We start from the raw sequence: 19,958 nt of genomic DNA, 5'->3' as shown, positions 1-19,958 counted from the left end.
AAGTAAACTGGGGGGGGCTCCCCAACAAAAACCCCCATCGGATCCCCTAAAAACTGTAATTTTCTTTGGCGCGCGCCTCCGTCTTGTGCTCAGTTGTCGGCGCGCGCCTTTGTCTTTCGCGGGGTTGTCTATGAACCATTTTACCCTGCCTAGGGGGGGTCTGGTTGTTTTCAGTACATTGAAAAATCTGAGGTCCGCGCCACTTTTAGTCTCTGGCTCTGACAGACCTCGATGACATTTTAGCGCTGACAGATCCTAATACTTTTCCCTCCCTATGCTGAGACGGATCCGTCAGAGCTCAATTGTCATCGAGGTCTGTCAGAGCTAGAAACTACAAGTGGCGCGGACCTCAGATTTTTAAGATCCGCGAGGTCCGTGTTTTACCCCTTCCCTTCTATAATGGAATCTGGCACCCAGATGCTCTTAAAGCAGGGGTAGGGAACTCCAGTCCTCGAGAGCCATATTCCAATTGGGTTTTTAGGATTTCCCCAATGAATATGCATTGAAAGCAGTGCATGCAAATAGATCTCTGTGCATATTCATTAGGGAAATCCTAAAAACCCGACTGGAATACGGCTCTCGAGGACCGGAGTTCCCTACCCCTGCCTTAAAGAATAAGATCTTGATGCAAGGCATTGGATCACCTAAGTGGAGGTGCCCACTTATAGATTTATCTCTCCCCCGCCGCCCCCCTGGTTTGGGAAAATGGTATGTTCCCCTTCCTTCATCTCAACAGCATCTGGTAGGCGCTATGTCTGGGCAGAACGCGCCTAATTGTTGTTCCTAGTAAATCAGAAACACATTAATAATTCCATATAACAATGATCAATTTTTACTCTCTGTCATCTTGCAAAATTGGCACAGATCCGAGTGCTCTAGGCAAAAAATAAATAAATAAAATAAAACCAATATTTTCAGGCTGTACCTCTGGGTCTTGATTGCCTCTTGGCTGACTTCTAACCCGGGACAGATAACCCCTCCCCCGACCCTGTCCTCACTCGGGAGCTACAAGAAAGGCTCCGACTGCAGCAGCCGAGAGAGCAATTGATCCCTGGAGGGGAGACGGGTCGCAGGTGCTTGAGGGGCCCCCAAGCGGTGTCTCCCCGCCATTCCTACGCTACCTGACTTTGCTGCTCCCATTGCAAAGAGAGTCGCTGGGGGGCGCTGTGTAAAAAAAAAAAAAAAAAAAGGAGCACAGGAATAGCCAACCATTATCTTCTTGGGTGAGGTTTGGTGCATTTCAGCTCCTTCTTGTTTTCTGTTAATCATTCATCGTTAGGACCAGCTTGAGTTCTCGACCACGGGAAAGAGGGCGGGGCAGAAGGAGGTAGCAGCCACGCTAAAGCCAGGCTTACTTTGCGCCGCTGTTCTTCGAGTAAGCAGGAGCCCCGTTGGAGTTTAGCGTTAAGACACTGCGGTGAGTTTTAGATCCCTTAACGGGCTTATAAAAAGAGAACCGGGTTTTTATTAGCAGATGAATGAATTCAGAGAGGAGTTTTCTGTTATTCTGTGCCTATCTGGGGTGGGGGGGGTGGGGGGGGGGGTTAAGTCATTCTTTGAAAGATAAGACTAGATTTAAAGAGACTACAACTACGGTCCTTTACTCTCTTTTCCATTTGATTTTCACAGAGTACTCTTTATATTTTTGTTTTAAAGAATATAAACTGTTTCTTTTTTTTTATCTTTATTCATTTCAAATCTTAAAACAAGTACAATATTGACATTTATCAATTAAGCATTCAAATACACTTCAAATCCTATAATTGATCATCATAATATAAAATATTACCCCCTCCCTTATTTATTTATGACAATAATTTGTTTCAATTATAATCAAAAATACCCCCTCCCCCCCTTAATGTCTTAAAATTTTATACAGGGAAGAATATTTTTAATCTTTACAATACTCTTTCATGTTTACATCCAGGGTGGGAGGTTTTGGAATTGATTCAGGGATTATGTTTAGAAAGTTCTTGTAGGTATCTCATTTATTGATTACTAGGTGGGAGGGTGAGGGAAAGTACTTTTTCATTAATATATGTAAGTTTAATGTGCTTTACTTTTAATATCATATGTACATAACATATATTTATTGGTGTGCACAATTGAAGTTTGGAAATTGAATAAAGATTTATAAAAATAAAAAAAAATAGAATATATAGTGTAATATTTGTGAGGAATGTGGAAGCTATGAAGACGCCAGATTTCTAAAGCACTTGTGCGTAAAGTCTTCAAAAATTGGTTTTTATTCGTTTTCTTTTCCCTAAATTCTTTAAATGGGAGCCCGAGACCCCGTGTTGATGGGCGGGAGATAACACGGGGCTGGCGGGCCTTCGTGTCGCCCATCGGCTGGGGTGGGGGAGTAGCGGCGAGGTGGGGATTGGGTAGAGAGATTGTCAAGCAAGAAAGTTTTTAAATTGATTGGGAGGAAGATAGGTGGCGTGCAGGGGCGAGGGGACCGTGGAGGACTCAGCCGTTTGGGGTCCTCCAGGGCGGTTTTTACCACCCACCCGTGATTTAGGCAGTAAAGGGTAGCTCTGAGGCAGATCTCCCGAGCTACTGGGTCATTGGGGCTCATCAGGTGATGAGCGGTGGGCCGGCGGGGTACCTGGTGGGTCAGGTGACCCGGATAAAGGGGCATGAGGGGCATGCCACCCCTCTGACCCTTGCTGAGGCGGCGGGGTCGAAGGCACTGTATATTTTAATTGGGTAGCTCGGGAGGAGCTCTTTGATTTTATGTTAATTAAAGTTATGATATGTTAAAGTGTTATGATTAATAAACTGAGCTGCAGCTAATTTTTCCATCATAAAGTATTTAGTGTTTTTGTGGTAAAAGGTACGGGGAGAGTTATGGTACCAAAAGGGGATGAGAATATAGGGGAGACAGCAGGGCCTAGCCAGATCCCGCTGTTAACAGTCGCTTAAGGGGGTGTTCCCTGGCTTTAGTACCGCATTGAGCTGCAATTTTCCCTTCTTAACTTAATGAAACACAACTGACGTATAAAGGCTTTTGTTAGAAGCCACCTGGGTTGCATAGATGAGTCTGAAAAGAGCCAACTGCAGCTATAGGTGATCTGGTATGGAATTGCTTTCAGTGGCTGCTCTAAAGAGTGCAACCGATTATCTTTAATAAGACTCCCTCTTATAGAGGGGGCCTTTGAGGAAACGCTTAACCCTTTCAGGACCAAGGGACATATTTGTCCCATAACTTTAAAATCCTATAAATTTTGATTGGGATAGTCTACAGTTCTAAATTTGATATGTACGGATTCCATATGATACTGCCTTTATGTAAACAAACTGGTTCCGACATTCATTCATTAGCGTCGTTGCCAGATTGACGAGAAGATTCACTTGCCACACTGTCCATAAGCCAGAAGTTTGATTTTTTTAAAAAAAAAATAATGATATTTCACAAAAAAAAATCAATTTTTTGGCATCTGCAAGCCCTTTTTACCATAAAAATGTCGTCAAAACCACAAAAATTGGCCTACGATCCTTATGGTCCTGAAAGGGTTAAGAGGCGAGAGTGTTCTGGTTACTTGCAAGGTTAAGACCCGAATGTCTGCAAACACTATTTTTTTTTTTTTTTATTTGTTATTGCTAATCATGCTCTGCTTGTCAGCTTACAACATAAAGATGTACGGTAATCTGTTTAAACGAGTGGATAATGCATTTTAAGGCAACTTAATTCTATGTCTATTAAGGAAAATGATTTTTGACGCACCACAATCCTTGTGGTTGGTACATAGTCAATACAAGGCAATCCACTCCTAGCTGGTATCCCTCAGTGCCGCCTCTCCCCCTTGCAATCTGTGGAAAACTCTGCTGCACGACTCGTCTTCTACCAACCTTGCTACGCTCGTCACCCCTCTCCTTAAGTCACTTCACTGGCTCCCTATCTGCCGTCGCATACAGTTCAAGCTCCTATTGCTGACCTACAAGTGTGTTCATTCTGCTGCCCCTCAATATCTCTCCTTGCTTCTCTCTCCTTATACACCTCCCAGAGATCTCCGTTCCTCAGTTTGTCGCTCTTAGCGTTAACCCTTCTCCTCCACTGCCAATTCCAGACTTTGTTCCTTACATCTAGCTGCCCCCTATGTCAGGAATAAATTACCTTAGTTTGTCCATCAGGCCCCTTCCCTTGTTTAAAAGCAGACTGAAAACCCACTTTTTTGATATAGCTTTCAATCCTTAACCCTACTCCTCTGCCCTCCAACCTAGCCTGCTGATTAACCGTTCCCCTTAACTGTATCCATGACATTCTGTTTGTCTGTCTTGGCTGTTTAGATTGTAAACTCTTTCGAGCAGGAACTGTCTTCTTTGTGACTCTGTACAGCGCTGTGCGCGACTGGTTTCGCTATAGAAATAATTCATAGTAGTAGTGTGAAGGGTTTCAGTCTTTGGGAAGCAGAGCTGAGACTGTGATGTCATAATGCCTCATTCCACCAATGCCTAAGAGCCAACTTCATCAGTGATGTCACAGTGGCTTGACTGTCCTGTACTCCCCTCTGTCCTCCAACCCAGCCAGCTGATTAACCGTTCCCCTTAACTGAGCTCATCCTGTTTGTCTGTCTTGCCTGTTTTAGATTGTAAGCTCTTTCGAGCAGGGACTGTTTTTTTATTCTTTGTGATTCTGTGCAGTGCTGCGTGTGTCTGGTAGCGCTATAGAAATAATAGTAGTATATAATGATAGATAAGGACCACATCTAATCCTGCCCAGAAAGGTGGCGAAAGTTGTACCTGCTGCTCCATGTAGGTTGCAGCCCTCTGCCTTTCTTGGAATGTCGTTTAGGGTGGTAACGACACACTGGTGACAAGGAAGTCCTGCCCTATTTTCAAGTAGCAAGGTGGTGTAGTGAGAGGATATATTCTTTTTAAAATTAATCACTTGTCACTACACACCTCCCTCAATATTCGCGGGGGTTAGGGGCAGAGCCAGCCCATGAATATTGAAAATTCACAAATAACTTTTGGGCTGACTCTGGCTTTTGGGCCCCCACTTCCCTCCCACCTTCCCCCCTGGCATCCCGGACCTTACCTGGTGATCTAGCACAGTGTTCTTCAACCACCGGTCCACAAAAATTTCCTGCCGGTCCATAGGGCCAGCATGTGCATCAGGCCCAAAACAGTGTTCTTCAACTGCCGGTCCATGGTACGATCGATACGGCGTTATCTTCGAGCCAGCTCCCTCTTCCTCACTGATTCAGTGCACAAAGCCACGGGCAGTGGCTCCTACATGCATCCTGTGCCTGAACTGGAAGCCTTCTCTCTGATGTTGCAACGTCAGAGGGAAGGCTTCCAGATGAGGCACGGGACGCACAAGGAGCCGGCCTGAAGATAATACCGGGGGCATAAAATGGCCAGGCAGGAGCAGGCAAGAAGGTAAGGCTTAGCATGGAGGGAGGGAGACAACAAATGTAGAGGGGAATGATTTTATTTTTTAATTTAGTGATTGAATTATGTCAATTTTGAGAATTTACATCTGCTGTCAGTGTGCTTTGTGTAGTTTAATTTTGTGGTTAACCGTTATGTATTGTTAATAAGATTATATTGTGTATCTGTGAAAAATGAATGGAAAAAATAGTGTTACAATTAGGACTATTCTGGGGGCAGGGTCTAGGGTGGAGATTGGGTAGAGATGGGTGGGGTCTGGCCCACAACTTAGCCCAGTGTTCTTCAACCACCGGTCCACAGACTGATGCCAGTCCACAGAATAATTCTTTTTTTTCTGCCAGTCCATTGGTGTAAAAAGGTTGAAAAACACTGGTCTAGCGGTCTTTTGGGGCAGAAGCGATCTTCCTACACTCACCGTGAGTCACCATGAGTTCCCTTGATCTGCACGGGGCAGGAGCGTAGGAAGATCGCTCCTGCCCTGAAAGACCGCTAGACCGCCAGGTGTGGTCCAGGAGGCGGGAGAGAGGTGGGGGTGATTCCGATTTTAGGAAATCGCAAGTCCAAAAACTGCAAATCGGGAGGGGGAAGTGTAATGCCCTCTGAGCTACTGCTAATCTGAAACATTTCTTTTAATTAACTTTTATCGCTGTATAAACCAAAAGCCTCAATTGCATTTTCTCTGTGAAAGAAATGGATGCCTCTGGTTCACCAACTGAACGGCGAGCCTGAAATTTTATACTTCTGAGCTCATTAAGGGGGGGTCATTGTACTAAGTTGCAGCAAAAGTATCTTGTGCACTAAAGCCATTTTACAGCTGCATTAACTCCTTCCCCCCCCCCCTTTACAAAACTGTTGTCAGGAGAGATGCCCACTCCCTCCTGCCCCCACAAACCTCACCAAGGCCCCCCAACTTTTTAAATGGACGATCAGCAGAAGGGATGCCCACTCATGCCACCGGGGCATCCAAGAAACCTTGCACCCCACCCCTCACAGAACGGCACACCCCCCCAACCCCGTACCTTTTTTATTAAATCTGGCAGGAGGGATGCCCTTCAAAATATTTGTTTATTAAAATTAGATATCGTGCAGAAGCTTACAACAGAGGCTAACAATAAAAACATATATTAAATAAAGGGGAAAAAAAAGGAACTCCGTAACATTTAAAGGGTGCTATAAGCCATCTATTCTGTCTCGCCGCTACATTGAATCTTTGGGCAGCAGCAACAAGGTGAGGCTGCCATCTGCATGCCCCAGAAGTCGCTTCCCTGAAGCAACTTCCTGTTCCTGTGTAGGCGGGATCTACAGAGAGGCGGCTTATGGGCTATGCCGACAGCAGCAGGCTCACCTCATTGCTGCTGTCAGGCTGCTCGAAGATTCAATGCAATGGCCAGGAAGGAGGTAGGTGGGGGGAGTTGGGAGAGCTGACAAAGCACCGGGTTTTGAAAAGCCGTCCGGATCCCCGGACACGTGCAGGGAAATCCGGACGTCTGGTAAGTCTACCTGAACCCCCCACCCCTCGGATCGCATCTACTTCCAGTCCTTCTGCAGTGGCTAAAAAGCAAACAATGTTAAGAATGTAAAACAAAAAAAATTAAAATTCACTCCGTGGTGCAATTGTATCTCGCATACTGTGTGCTATTCTGGTCACCGTATCTCAACAATGTAGCAGAAAAGGGACAGAGAGGGACAATGAGGAAAGGCTAGGGCAGGGGTCTCAAAGTCCCTCCTCGAGGGCCGGAATCCAGTCGGGTTTTCAGGATTTCCCCAATGAATATGCATTGAAAGCAGTGCATGCAAATAGATCTCATGCATATTCATAGGGGAAATCCTGAAAACCCGACTGGATTGCGGCCCTCGAGGAGGGACTTTGAGACCCCTGGGCTAAGGTTACCAGATGTCCACGTTTTTCCAGACACGTCCTCTTTTTAGAGGACTGTTCGGGTGCTCAGAGGGAGTTCCAAAACCTGACAGTTTTTGTGGGTTTTGGAAGGCTCCGGGCCACGTCCGGAGACCCTCTGCACCTACATGGACATCGACGTGATGACATCATACGCGTGTGACATCATTGCTTCGACGTCCGTGTATGTGCAGGGGTCCTCTAGACCTCGGGGGGGGGGGAGATGAGGCTGGACTAGGGGCAGAACAGAGCAGGGCCATGTGTCCTATTTTTTTTGGGGGGGGGAAGGAGGGAGGAGGAAATCTGGCAACCCTAGGAAAAGCTAGGGCTTTTCAACCTTGAAAGCGGTGGCTCAGAGGAGATGTAATAAAGGCCTATAAAATACCGAGTGGCATGGAACAGGTAGATGTGAATTGCTTGTTTACTCTTTCCAAAAACACTAGACCTGGGGGCATGCAATGAAGCAACTATGTAGTCAGTTTTTAAAACAAACCGTAGAAAATGTCTTCACCCAACTTGTAATTACGGTAAATTCTGGAATTCATTGCCAGAGAATGTGGTGAAAATTTAGCAGGGTTTAAAAAAAAAGTTTGGATAATTTCTTTGAAAAAAAAAGTCAATAAGCCGTTATTAAGATGGACTTGACGAAAATCTATTTCTTATTGTTTGGATAAGTAGCATAAAATGGGGCTGGTTTTACTCTTTTGGGATCTTGCCAGGCACTTCTGACCTGAATTGTAAAGAGGATACTGAGTTTGATGGGCCTTCAGTCTATCCCAGTATGGTAATTCTTATGTTAAATCGCCATGCTTTCTCTCCTCTGCAATTGCTGTAGGTCAGGGGTGTCAAAATCCCTCCTCGAGGGCCGCAATCCAGTCGGGTTTTCAGGATTTCTCCAATGAATAGGCATAAGGTCTTTGCGTGCACTGCTTTCCTTGTATGCTAATAGATCTCATGCATATTCATTGGGGAAATCCTGAAAACCCGACTGGATTGCGACCCTCGAGGAGAGACTTTGGCACCCCTGCTATAGGTCAAGGACATTGTTATAGAATTTCAATCGGATACTGTCGCGTAGTAAGGGAGGGGAGGGGGGACAGTCCGCCTCGGGCGTAGTCTTCGTAGGAGCGCCAGCACCTGTCCTCCTCTCCGCCCCTTCCCTCCCCTTGTACCACCTTAATTTTCCCTGCGCGAGCAGCATTGCAAACTTCCTGCCCACATCGGCGTTGCCTCTGACATCACTTCTGGGCCCCGTGTGACGTTGCTCCCATCTGGAAAATTTAAAAGGTATGAAGGATGGAGGGGGTGGGGGGGCAGCGCCACCACCCCATGCACCACTCACTCTCGCTACGTCACTGATCTGATACGGGAGGAACAGGGGTGTGTTCAACCACCCACGCAACTGGAATCTAGGCTCCAATTAAACATCGGAGCCTAAAAGTCTCCTTTCCCAAGCTGCGCTTCATTTCTGCGCACCTGACCCTTCAAGGCTTTTACGTCTGCTCAGATTAACCCTGATTTGTGAGAGATTGTCGGGCAGGAATGTCAGGTTTTGATGTTTCTGGTTTTTCTTCATTCCTGGCTAAAGTCTAGGGTGGGGGCTCTTAACAGCATGTAATTTTAAACTGAAAGTCAGATGTGTTTCCACAAACTGCTGGCAGATAAGAGACTCTAGCTAGCACACTTGCTGCATTTGGATCTAGCTCACACCTTTCACTAGTAACTTAAGGAGAGCTGCATGTAGGTACATGCGTGGAATAGTTTACTGCTGGTGACAGACTGTATTGCATTACATTACATTAGAGATTTCTATTCCGCCATTACCTTACGGTTCAAGGCAGATTACAAAAGATTTATAATAGGTGTGTTACAAGAGAGGATCATTGGGCATGTCTAGTGAAGGTAAAGTATCAGAGAGTCCGGAAGAAGAAGATAGGAAGGAAGAAAATATTCATGATAAGATTTTTTCAGGGATTTCTTGAAGAGTATGGTTTTTATTTCTTTTCTGAACATCTTGTAGTCTGTGGTTGTTGTCAGTAGATTAGAGATTTGGTTATCTAGTTGTGCTGCTTGAGTAGCTAGGAGGCCGTCATAAAGTTTTTTTCCGTTTTACTTCTTTGATTGGAGGGTGTGTGAATGGGGTGTGAGTTTTTTTTCTATGTCTGGTTGAGGTAGTTTGGCTGAGGCGGTTGTTCAGGTAGGTTGGGCTGTCTCTGTTTATAGTTTTAAACAGTATGCAGTAGAATTTGAATAGTACACTTCTCCCTCGGTATTCGCGGGGGATAGGGGCAGAGCTGGACCGCGAAGTGTGAAAAACCGCAAATAACTTCTCGTCCGGCTCTGACCCACCCCCGTCTTCTCCCCGGCATCCCGGCCTTACGTGGTGGTCTAGTGGGCAGGATCGAACTTCGTACGCTCCTGCCCTGTGCAGATCGCCAATAAGAAATGACTGCCGTGAGTTCCCATAGTCTCTCGAGACTACGACGAGAGCTCACGGCAGCCATTTCCTATTGGCGATCTACACGGGGCAGGAGCGTAGGAAGATCGCTCCTGCCCCGAAAGCCCACTAGACCACCAGGTAAAGAGTAATCTATAGTGCTACTAGACATTTTAAATCTTGTAGGGAGGCGGGAAGGCCCTAAACTATGCTTTTCCCCCCCAAAAAAAAATATCACGGATAATCAAAACTGCGAATAGGAAGGGGGAAGTGTATTCTTTCCTGGATTGGGAGCCAGTGGGAGTTAATGAATGCTTCAGTAATGTGGTCGTGTATCTGAATTCAACATAGCGTGGGACAGTAGGGTTGTCCAGAAAAACCTAAAGTTGGAAAAACTGCGTGAATTGATTTTTTTCCTGTGAATTTGATTGTGCTTGATCAAAAAATTTAAAAAAAAATTTAAAGCCCATCCTGGGGTATTCAAAGCTGCTGATTTACATAAAGTTCTGATTTTCTTAAAATTTACTATTTTTGCTTAATGGAGCAAATTGCTTGGTATTATAACTTATTTTTATGTTGGCACAATCAGCAATGATAAATTTTATGCAAAAAGTCTGGAAGTATTTAGTGAAATGAACCTTCAATATCTGCCTTTTATTGTGGAAAATAACAGAAGTTTTAACATACTTCACAAATAGCTAAACGTGTACACTTCTTGGTGTAGTCGTCTACCAATGGTGTTCCAAACGCACTCGAGCATTCAATGTCATATTGAGATAGAAGGGATAAAGCCTGTGATGCTGGTCATCTCCTTGCATCAAGACCTCATACTGATAATGACTGGGGTTGCCATTCAACAAATTACAGTGGTACCTTGGTTTATGAGCATAATTCGTTCCAGAAGCATGCTCGTAAACCAAAAGTTTCCCCATAGGAAATAATGGAAACTCGTTTTGATACGTGCCCCCCACGTGCATCTTACTGTCATCTGGGCCTCGGCACTGGCATCGGCATGTCCTGTGCGTTGGTGCGTCACGTTATTTCTGCTCCCTCTCGGACACTGCGAAGTCTCACAAGTACGCACTGTACACGCGCGTCACGTTGATTCTGCGCTCTCTCTCAGAAGTTTTAGACTGACTGAAATTTCAACTCATAATTTTGATTACCAGCGCATAAGACGCGCCCCATATTTTAAGCATATTTTGAGGGGAAAAAGTGCGTCCTATACTCTGGCAAAAATGGTAATTTCTTCCAGACAATGTCAGTGATTTCACAATCAACTGATTTGTAGTCATGCATGTCACAGAAAAATTGCAGATTAAGAATGGGTGGGTCTTGTGCTCTGCACATACTCGTCCACAGCGGCACCTAAGAGCACCAGAAAAGTTGACTTGCTCGTTTCACAAATCATCTCCTTGTTGTACAACAGTGGGCTGGAAAACATGAATATTTTTGTTCACATATGTTTCAGGTTATCCAGAATGCTTGATGTATTGCTCCCAGCTTCATGAAATGTACACCACAAAGAGGTGCTGTTCCAAGAATCTTAAGTGTGTTTTCAATTCACTCACGATACATCACGTATGTTAGGACTGCAGTCAGTTCCTCGACAGCTTTGTTTGAAGTTGATGAACCTGGGTTAGTGGACACTACAGTGTCGGAAGATTCATATCCTGCTTATCTAGTTTGTCCCATGGTTTCTTGACATTTGGAAATGGTTCATTTTCTGACCCTTCTATACTGCTCCAATAACTACTTCAAAGATATGCCTGCAGGCCAAATAGAAGAGCTTCTTACCAATTTTGTCTTCCAGTAGTTTTGCAGCACCTTTCTTAATGCTACTATTAGCAGTAATATCGAAGACCAATGGCACTATATTGTCAACCAGATGACATAGTTCAAGTAACTCGTAACATAGATCTGCTTGTGGCCATGCCTGTAGCATCCGATAGGTCTGGCACACCCAGGAGTTTACCTTCTGCGTATTCTGGAGCACCAGATACAAGCACAGCAAGTCATTCATGAGATTCTCCAAGATGATCTTCAATCACTTTACCATCCCAGTGACGAGCAGCATAGCGTAGAGGATTCTCTCGTACAGTGGCAATAAATTATGGAACAACTTCTCGCTTCACCTGCGACAAACATGCACATACTATATCTTCAGGAAAAGGTTAAAGATTCACGTTTTCTCCTCGAACCAATAACATTAACTCTACCCAGCTAGCCTTCAACCAGTATTCATGTCCTCTGATCGTGAACCAAATCACAACATATCTTATTGTAAACCGCATTGAATCCTAGTTGAAAAATGTATGGTATTCAAAACATCAAATCCTGGATAGTAGGGAACAAACACTTGTCTATATTGACTCCCAGAATAGTAGGAATCATCTACTATAACTTTTTTTTCTCTTTTACTATGAAAGAAAGAAAGGGAGCTTGGAGAAAATTCTCTACACGACTCCCGATGGTACTTTGAGGCTTTTCCTACCCCTGGACTCTTTTCAAAACCTGTTTATTTAAAGTATATTTCAAGTTCTAATCATTGTATGCGATTTGAAGGCCAAGATAATTCTAATAGACTGACCTTAATAGTAAAAGAGAAAGTTATAGTAGGTGATTGCTCCTATTCTGGGAGTTCATAAAGACAAGTGGTATGGTATTTAGCCATTCTTGCTGCAGTGCGTAATTTGTCGCGAAATGCCAAAATTCATGGAGGTCATCATTGCCAGACTTAATGACTGCTGAGACAGAGTGGTCTGATTGTCTGATAACTGCTGCAGCTGACAGACTGGACTATTTATCGCACTGCATTATTTTTCATGGCAGTTGAATTTGTTATGAAGTCAGCTGCCTTGGTCTTTAATTCGTCAACCTCCATGTCGCTCTATACTTCTGCTTTGATATCCATCTCACCACGATCATATACTTTTCAACATTAAGCAGCCTTGCCTTTTCATTTTCAGTCTTTCACTTTTTCATTTTGCTGTCTAAATGTTTGCATCACTGCTTTTGTTGCAAATATCTGGTGTTCAAACATGGTTGCCTGTCTTATCTCTTTGGTCAAGGTAGAAGCCCACATCGGTTTTCTTATCTTCACTTGACAGCAGTCAAGAATTCGGTATAGTTTCAACGGCATCTGGAACACCAGTATCAAAAAGTTGTCCACTTTTCATAATAGTTGTGTTTTTTTTCTCTTTTTCCTCCTGGCTCACTTTCACATCTTTTATTTTTTTTGAAAGACTACTCCATTCACGCCAGAGAGCCATAACATCCGGCATAAAATTCTACCTAGTCTTTGTCTTGATGCAGGCTATTTGCCAAAATACCCTGATATAGTGTCAGCAACGCTGTAGGCGACTTCATTTTTAATGTTCTCTGATATTTCCCTGATCATGGCGGAGATGTAAAAAATACTTCATGGCTTGTCTGCAGGTAGGCAACTTAGACCCTGTAATCCAGTGAGCTAAAATTAACTCGCTGCTCTAGCAACCGGCCTTGAGAATTTCTCAGATGATGAATTTGGTAAACCAGAGATGACGTCTTTAGCTTCATAGGTGTTTCTGAAGTTGACATGCTTGGTTATTAATGAAATGTGCTACTCTATTTTTAAAACTTTTTAAAAAATTTACCACAGTAAAACTCACACTGCTTTGAATAAAAGTGAACTACACTTATCTGATATTGGGTTTATATAGGTGCTAGTACTGGATGCAACAAGCCATTCTTATCCACACAAGCTCAGAACGTGCCTAGAATTAGAACTACCTGATGTTTGAGTAAATGTAACATAGAAACAGAAATAGACGGCAGATAAGGGCCACGGCCCATCTAGTCTGCCCACCCCAATGACCTTCCCCTACCTTTCTCTGTGAATAGATCCCACGTGTCTATCCCATTTGGCCTTAAAATCAGGCACGCTGCTGGCCTCAATCACCTGAAGTGGAAGACTATTCCAGCGATCAACCACCCTTTCAGTGAAAAAGAATTTCCTGGTGTCCCCGTGCAGTTTCCCGCCCCTGATTTTCCACGGATGCCCCCTTGTTGCCGTGGGACCCTTGAAAAAGAAGATATCTTCTTCCATCTCGATGCGGCCCATGAGATACTTGAATGTCTCGATCATTTCACCCCTCTCTCTGCGTTCCTCGAGTGAGTACAGCTGCAACTTATCCAGCCGTTCCTCGTACGGGAGATCCTTGAGTCCCGAGACCATCCGGGTGGCCATTCTCTGGACCGACTCCAGTCTCAGCACATCCTTAGGGTAATGCGGCCTCCAGAATTGCACACAGTATTCCAGGTGGGGCATCACCATGGATCTATACAATGGCATAATGACTTCAGGCTTTCGGCTGACGAAACTCCTCCGTATGCAATCTATGATTTGCCTTGCCTTGGATGAAGCTTGCTCCACTTGATTGGCAGTCTTCATGTTCTCACTGACGATTACCCCTAAGTCTCGTTCTGCTTCAGTTCTTGTTAGGATCTCGCCATTAAGGGTGTAAGTCTTGCATGGATTTTGGCTGCCCAGGTGCATGACTTTGCATTTTTTGGCATTGAAGCTGAGTTGCCAGGACCTAGACCAGCGCTCCAGTAGGAGAAGGTCGTGCATCATGTTGTCGAACATTGAATTTATGTCTGTTGTGCTTTTGCCCACTACATTGCTTAGTTTGGCGTCATCGGCGAATAATGTTATTTTACCTCGCAGCCCTTCTGCCAAGTCTCTTATAAAGATGTTGAATAGGATCAGGCCCAGGACCGAGCCCTGCGGCACTCCACTGTTTACCTCCATCATTTCGGAGGGGGTGCCGTTCACCACTACCCTCTGAAGCCTACCTCCAAGCCAGTTCCCAACCCATTTCGTCAATGTAGGGGCACGCGCAAGGATTTCTCAGACAGCAGATCAGTTGTTGGTGTCGTACTTGCCCAGACAAGCCCCTATCAGCCATGCGATAGTCAAACATTTGGGGCTCCTTTTATGACGGTGTGCTAGCAGTTTTAGCGCACACACCTGATTAGCGCACGCTAGCCGAAAAACTACCGCCTGCTCAAGAGGAGGCAGTAGTGGGTCGCGGCCAGCGTGCACGGCATTTTAGTGCGCGCTATTCCGCGCGTTAAGGCCCTAACGCACCTTCGTAAAAGGAGCCCTTAGTTCTATGAATTTGTTTGATTTCTGAATGACATTTTTAACCCAGAAATTCTTTTACATATGTCTAATTAATGTCGGATTTACTTATGGAGGTAGATTAAATGTGTAATGCAAGGATCTCAAAGTCCCTCCTTGAGGGCCGCAATCCAGTCGGGTTTTCAGGATTTCCCCAATGAATATGCATTGAAAGCAGTGCATGCACATAGATCTCATGCATATTCATTGGGAAAATCTTGAAAACCCAGCTGGATTGCGGCCCTCAAGGAGGGACTTTGAGACCCCTGGTGTAATGTATAATGATAATTTTGCACTAAATGGGTGATAATGCTTTCAGCTGATTTTAAGGGCAAATGGATTTTGGTGGTGCTTATATTCATTGGCTTTGAGCGACCTAAGAGCGGGTCTAAATTGTACAAAAATATTTTGTGATCATGGGAAAAACTTCAATGAAAAAAAAGCTTCTCTAACTTTTAGGTTTTTCTGGACAATCCTATTGCTGAGACAGGCATGTGAAATCTCTTAGGGAGGATATAGTGGATGGGCCAAATGGCCTTTATCTGCTGTCATGTTTTTGTTTCTACACCAGATATTTTTCTGTCCCTGTAGACTCTTAAGGGATGATGCAGAAAATTACTGTGGGCAGAAGTGTGTGGTTAGCGAGAGGTCTATATATACTACTGGCTGCATGATGCAGGAAGCGGTACAGGGCAGAAGTTGAACTTCTGAGGTGATTATAGAAGGATAAGCTCGCTCTTCTGTAGCAGTTGCCTTCGTGCCCCCTGATCCAACACGCACTCATTTATTTTGCAAAAATAGCCCTGGTGTTGAATGATCCCCACCAAATAAATTGCCTTGAAGATGACACACACCACAAAGAGTGACAAAGCAGGAGAGATGCCCACTCAATGTACTGCTGCCATCTTTGAAAATGATGGCTTCTTGTCCTGCTTGATGTGCACCATCGGGGTTAATCTGCCAAAATAAGGGAAATTTTCTCCTCCTTTGGTAGTCTGAGCAGATCCTACCAAACGAGGGGAATACCCCTTTTTTGGCAGACTATGGTGCATCCCAGGCTGTACCATCATCTTCCAAGCTGATATGGAGGCAGGAATCAGTGGGCATTGCTCCTGTGACTTCTTGGACGGTACACCTGGGATTTGGGAGGTCGCAGGTGCCACTGAATACTAGGGTTAGTTTTAGGGGTGTTCAGGGGATTGAGGAGGTTGTTGTGGGGGTTCCTGTCGGTGTGTAAGCCAATCACTTATGCCCTAGCAGGAAGGGAGTACTGACTGGAAGGGAGACCCTTTACAATGGATGATAGGTTACTGCCATTGTGTTTGTTTCCTATTGGCACATGTCTTTTTTTTTTTTCTTTTTTTTTTTTTAATGTAGCAATAGTTTTACAGGGTCATTGATTTACAGTATCTCCAAGGTAAAGCTTGTAGTTGAGGTTGGTGCTTTTGGTATTTACAAATCTTATTTGTGTGCAACCCAAGAAAGCATTTCTATTTTGAGTGGCTCCCAAACTGGAAGAATAAATCTGATACGTCAGTTATTCAGTTGAGTGGGGAGGGGCAAATCCTTTTATAATCTGGTAAAAGCAGCTGGGGGTTAAAAAGGCAGAAACTCCAATGAGCACTGGGAAACGGATGTCTAGTCTGACCCATCTTCTACAGATTCTATGTATCTAGATTGAACAACACTTGGCGAGTCCAGGTCCCTCCTGCCTCAATTTTAAATCCAGCCATTTGTATCCTATACATCATTTGACTACCTCCTTCTCTATTCCATTGCACCTCGGTGATAAGAGTATTTGAAGGGTAACTTATATATCACTTTAGTTTCCTATTAGAGAATGGCACGGTGACAAAATTCATCACCGTCACTGTCCCTGTGGATAACCGCGGGAAACCATCTTCATGTCATTCTTTAAGGAGAGAGGGAAGAATTAGAGTATGAATGGCCACAACCACTGACCCGCAAGCTTTGCTTTGAAGAATGCTGGTGTAGAAGGACTGAGGTTGAAACAGACACTACAGAATGACAGTCTCTGGTATCCAGAGCAGATATTGTGATGTCATAATGCCTCATTCCACCAGTGCCTAAGAACCAATCACATCAGTGATATCACAGTGGCTTCATTATCCTTGGCTCACATAAGCACAGCCACTGACCTGCAAGCTTTGCTTTGAAGAATGCTGGGGTAGAAGGACTGAGGTTGAAACAGACACTAGAAAATGACATGGGATTATTTCCCGCGGTTATCCGCGGGGACGGGAACGGTGATGAATTTTGTCACCGTGTCATTCTCTATTTCCTATCCTGTTCTCTCCAACAAGCTCAGAACGGGTTACAGGTTTACATACATTGTAATCGTTTGACTATATATTATCTAAGTATAACAATCTGCCATGTTAACATCGGGATCTGGATAGTCCCAGCTGTCACCCATCCACCCCCCCACCACCACTTGCCCCATTACCCCTTCTATCAAAAACAGCACATAGTCTCTAAATATGGGGAATATAGCCGCAGCTCTGTTTATTGATCATGATAACAAATAACATTATTAACATAATAGTAAAATAAATTAACATCGATTAACCAAACCAAGCTCCTCCAAAGCTACCAGATACCTAGCATTATATTGCCCCTGACCCCGCCACAGCAGCTAGAGTCTGAGGGGTGTCTTGACCACATGCCCCTGTAACCGGGTCGCCTGACCCCAAGGCACGGCTCCCAGCCTGCCCACCGCTCATCGCCTGATGAGCCCCAGCACCCCGTAGCTCGGGAGAACCGCCCTCCCGAGCCACCATCACCAGCTAAAAGTTTGGGTGGGTGGGAAAATCCGCCCTGGAGGACCACCGAAGGAACCGGGTCCTTCAAGGTCCCAGCTTTAAAGCCTCACCCCCACGACGCCGACCCCCTTCCCACCTAATCCCAATGCGACCTCCCAGCAGGAAAACCTTATCTCCCAATGGCTCTCTACTCTCACTGCCCCCCCCCCCTCCCTTAACTACCTGCCTGTCTCGATGGGTGACACTCGGGCCTCCCAGCCCCATGTTACCTTCTGCCCATCGAGACAAGCTCTCGGGCTACACTTTACAATATCAAGTGTTAATTGTAACTTTACATATACAGTACAGAGGGTTCTAGTTTCACTGTACAATTTGCCGTCCTTACATAATATATATTCAAACGGGTTAAAATTTGCTCTATTCACACTATAATTTGTTGATTATAATTTGTTGATTATAATACAGAGGCTCTAGTTTTGCTACACATTTCTTTCCAATCATATGGAAATCGGTGGGAGACTTTGGTGAAGAGGTGGATTTTTATAGCTTTCCTAAAGTTCAGGAGTCCTTCAAGTGACCCGATCAGTGAGGGCAATTGATTCCAGTAGAGTAGTATGAAAGGGTCGTCATCTGGCGATTTGCAGTTGAAAGGAACATAAGAACATATGCAGTGCCTCTGCTTGGTCAGGCCTGAGGTCCATCATGCCCAGCAGTCCGCTCACACGGCGGCCCATCAAGTCCAGGACCTGTGTAGTAGCCCTCTATCTATTCCCTTCTATCCCCTTTTCCAAGGGGGGGGGAGGGTGTTAAAGCATGTTTCACCCTGGGAGCGGAGTGGTCTGTTTGGCACATGTGGAGGAAGCTTGCTTGACGTGTAAGCTGGCAGCCTGTTAAACACCCCCTCTCCCTTAATTCAAAATTTTGCCTCTCTCTCCTATGTCGGTTTCAATTATACGTAAGCTCCTATAGATCAGTTATTCTCCATTATGGGTTGGATTAAGTAAATGTTGCCAGGGGGAAAAAAAAATAGGCACTAGGAAAAATCAGCCCTCGGTTCTGTTCCTTAAAGGGCATGCCAAGATGAGTGCTCTTTTATAGAACAGCACCTAAAATGAATTCCCCATGCCCTAATTTAGGTGTAAGGACCTGTGCCAACTGAAACCTGGCTTAAATTATGGCACAGATCCCCCAGAATTCAATAGCTTGCAATCCCTAATTGGCACCAGTTGACAGCCTTCTGGCGACACAGGCAGCGAAAATTGACCCCACCATCACCAAACTGATGATCAAAACAACAGACATCAAAGTGTTTCGAAAAGAAATCAAAACAGTTCTATTCAAAAAACACGTCCTTACTTACTAATCTCCTCCCACTCGTACATGCTTTCTCCCCCATGAATAACACACTAGTCAATCACTCGAACCACACCTACCAAAAAATATCCAGACCGCTAAATAAGCATCTACCACATGTATCCAATAAACTTATCCCTTCAATGTTAGGTAATCCCGAATATATTGTTATTCTCCACTGTATCCTGTAAGTACTTGAATCTTTACTATGTAATTCCATCTGATAAATTCAGATATCCTCTAATTTGTAACTCTCAACTGTATCATGTAATGTACATGAATCTTTGTTATATAATTCTCTCGGTAATGTCCAGATATCATCTAATTTGTAATTCGCTTAGAACCGCAAGGCACAAGCGGAATAGAAATCACTAATGTAATGTAATCAATTATTGACTTGTTAGATTGCACGCACATCTCAGGATTGTACATAAATTTGGGCACCCAATTTTGAGCAATCTTTTTATAGAATCCAGTGGCATAGTTGAGGGTAGGAGGTGCCTGGGGCAATAGTGCCCTCCTCTCCACCCCCCTGCTCTTTCCGTACACTGCACTCGTGCCCTGCCTTCCCACAACTGTACCTCTTTAAATCCTTGCCAGCACGAGCAGCTTCTCTGGCCTACTGATCATGTTGGCATAGGCTTTCCCTCTGATGTCACTTTCTGGATCCGTGACCCGGAAGTGATTTCAGAGAGAGCCAGGCCAGTGCAAGCAGCAAACCAGAGTAGTTGCTCACGCTGGCAAAGATTTAAAGAAGTATGTGGGGGCTTGGCATGGAAGGACAGAGAGGTGCCGGTGCCCTCACCAAGTTGGCATCTGGGGTGGTCTGCCCCTCAACCCCCTTACTACTGAGTGCTGTTTTCACTATACAAATTAATCTTATTACCTTTTTAAAAGTAAATGGTGGCCTCTCTTTATCTAGAAGAG

General features: G+C 44.6%; 2 protein-coding genes across 3 annotated transcripts in view; one reads left to right on the top strand and one right to left on the bottom strand.

Annotated features, from left to right (window-relative positions):
- OTOL1 (otolin 1) overlaps positions 1–1,411 on the bottom strand; it is a 70,298-nt gene extending 68,887 nt beyond the window's left edge. The window contains exon 1 of the mRNA XM_033957783.1: positions 926–1,411. The gene's annotated coding sequence lies outside the window, so the exon portion shown is untranslated. The remainder of the gene's footprint in view (positions 1–925) is intronic.
- The window catches only part of SPTSSB (serine palmitoyltransferase small subunit B), a 34,876-nt gene continuing 15,899 nt past the window's right edge, over positions 982–19,958 (top strand). The window contains exon 1 of one of the 2 annotated variants that reach the window (XM_033957703.1): positions 982–1,223. The gene's annotated coding sequence lies outside the window, so the exon portion shown is untranslated. Of the gene's footprint in view, positions 1,418–19,958 lie in introns of both variants that reach the window. The other variant, XM_033957701.1, reaches the window with a different exon arrangement.

Source organism: Geotrypetes seraphini, chromosome 9, assembly GCF_902459505.1.
Source record: "Geotrypetes seraphini chromosome 9, aGeoSer1.1, whole genome shotgun sequence".
Taxonomy (NCBI): Eukaryota; Metazoa; Chordata; class Amphibia; order Gymnophiona; family Dermophiidae; genus Geotrypetes; species Geotrypetes seraphini.
Note: the sequence above shows the minus strand (reverse complement) of the source record. Positions and strands in the feature narration are given on the sequence as shown.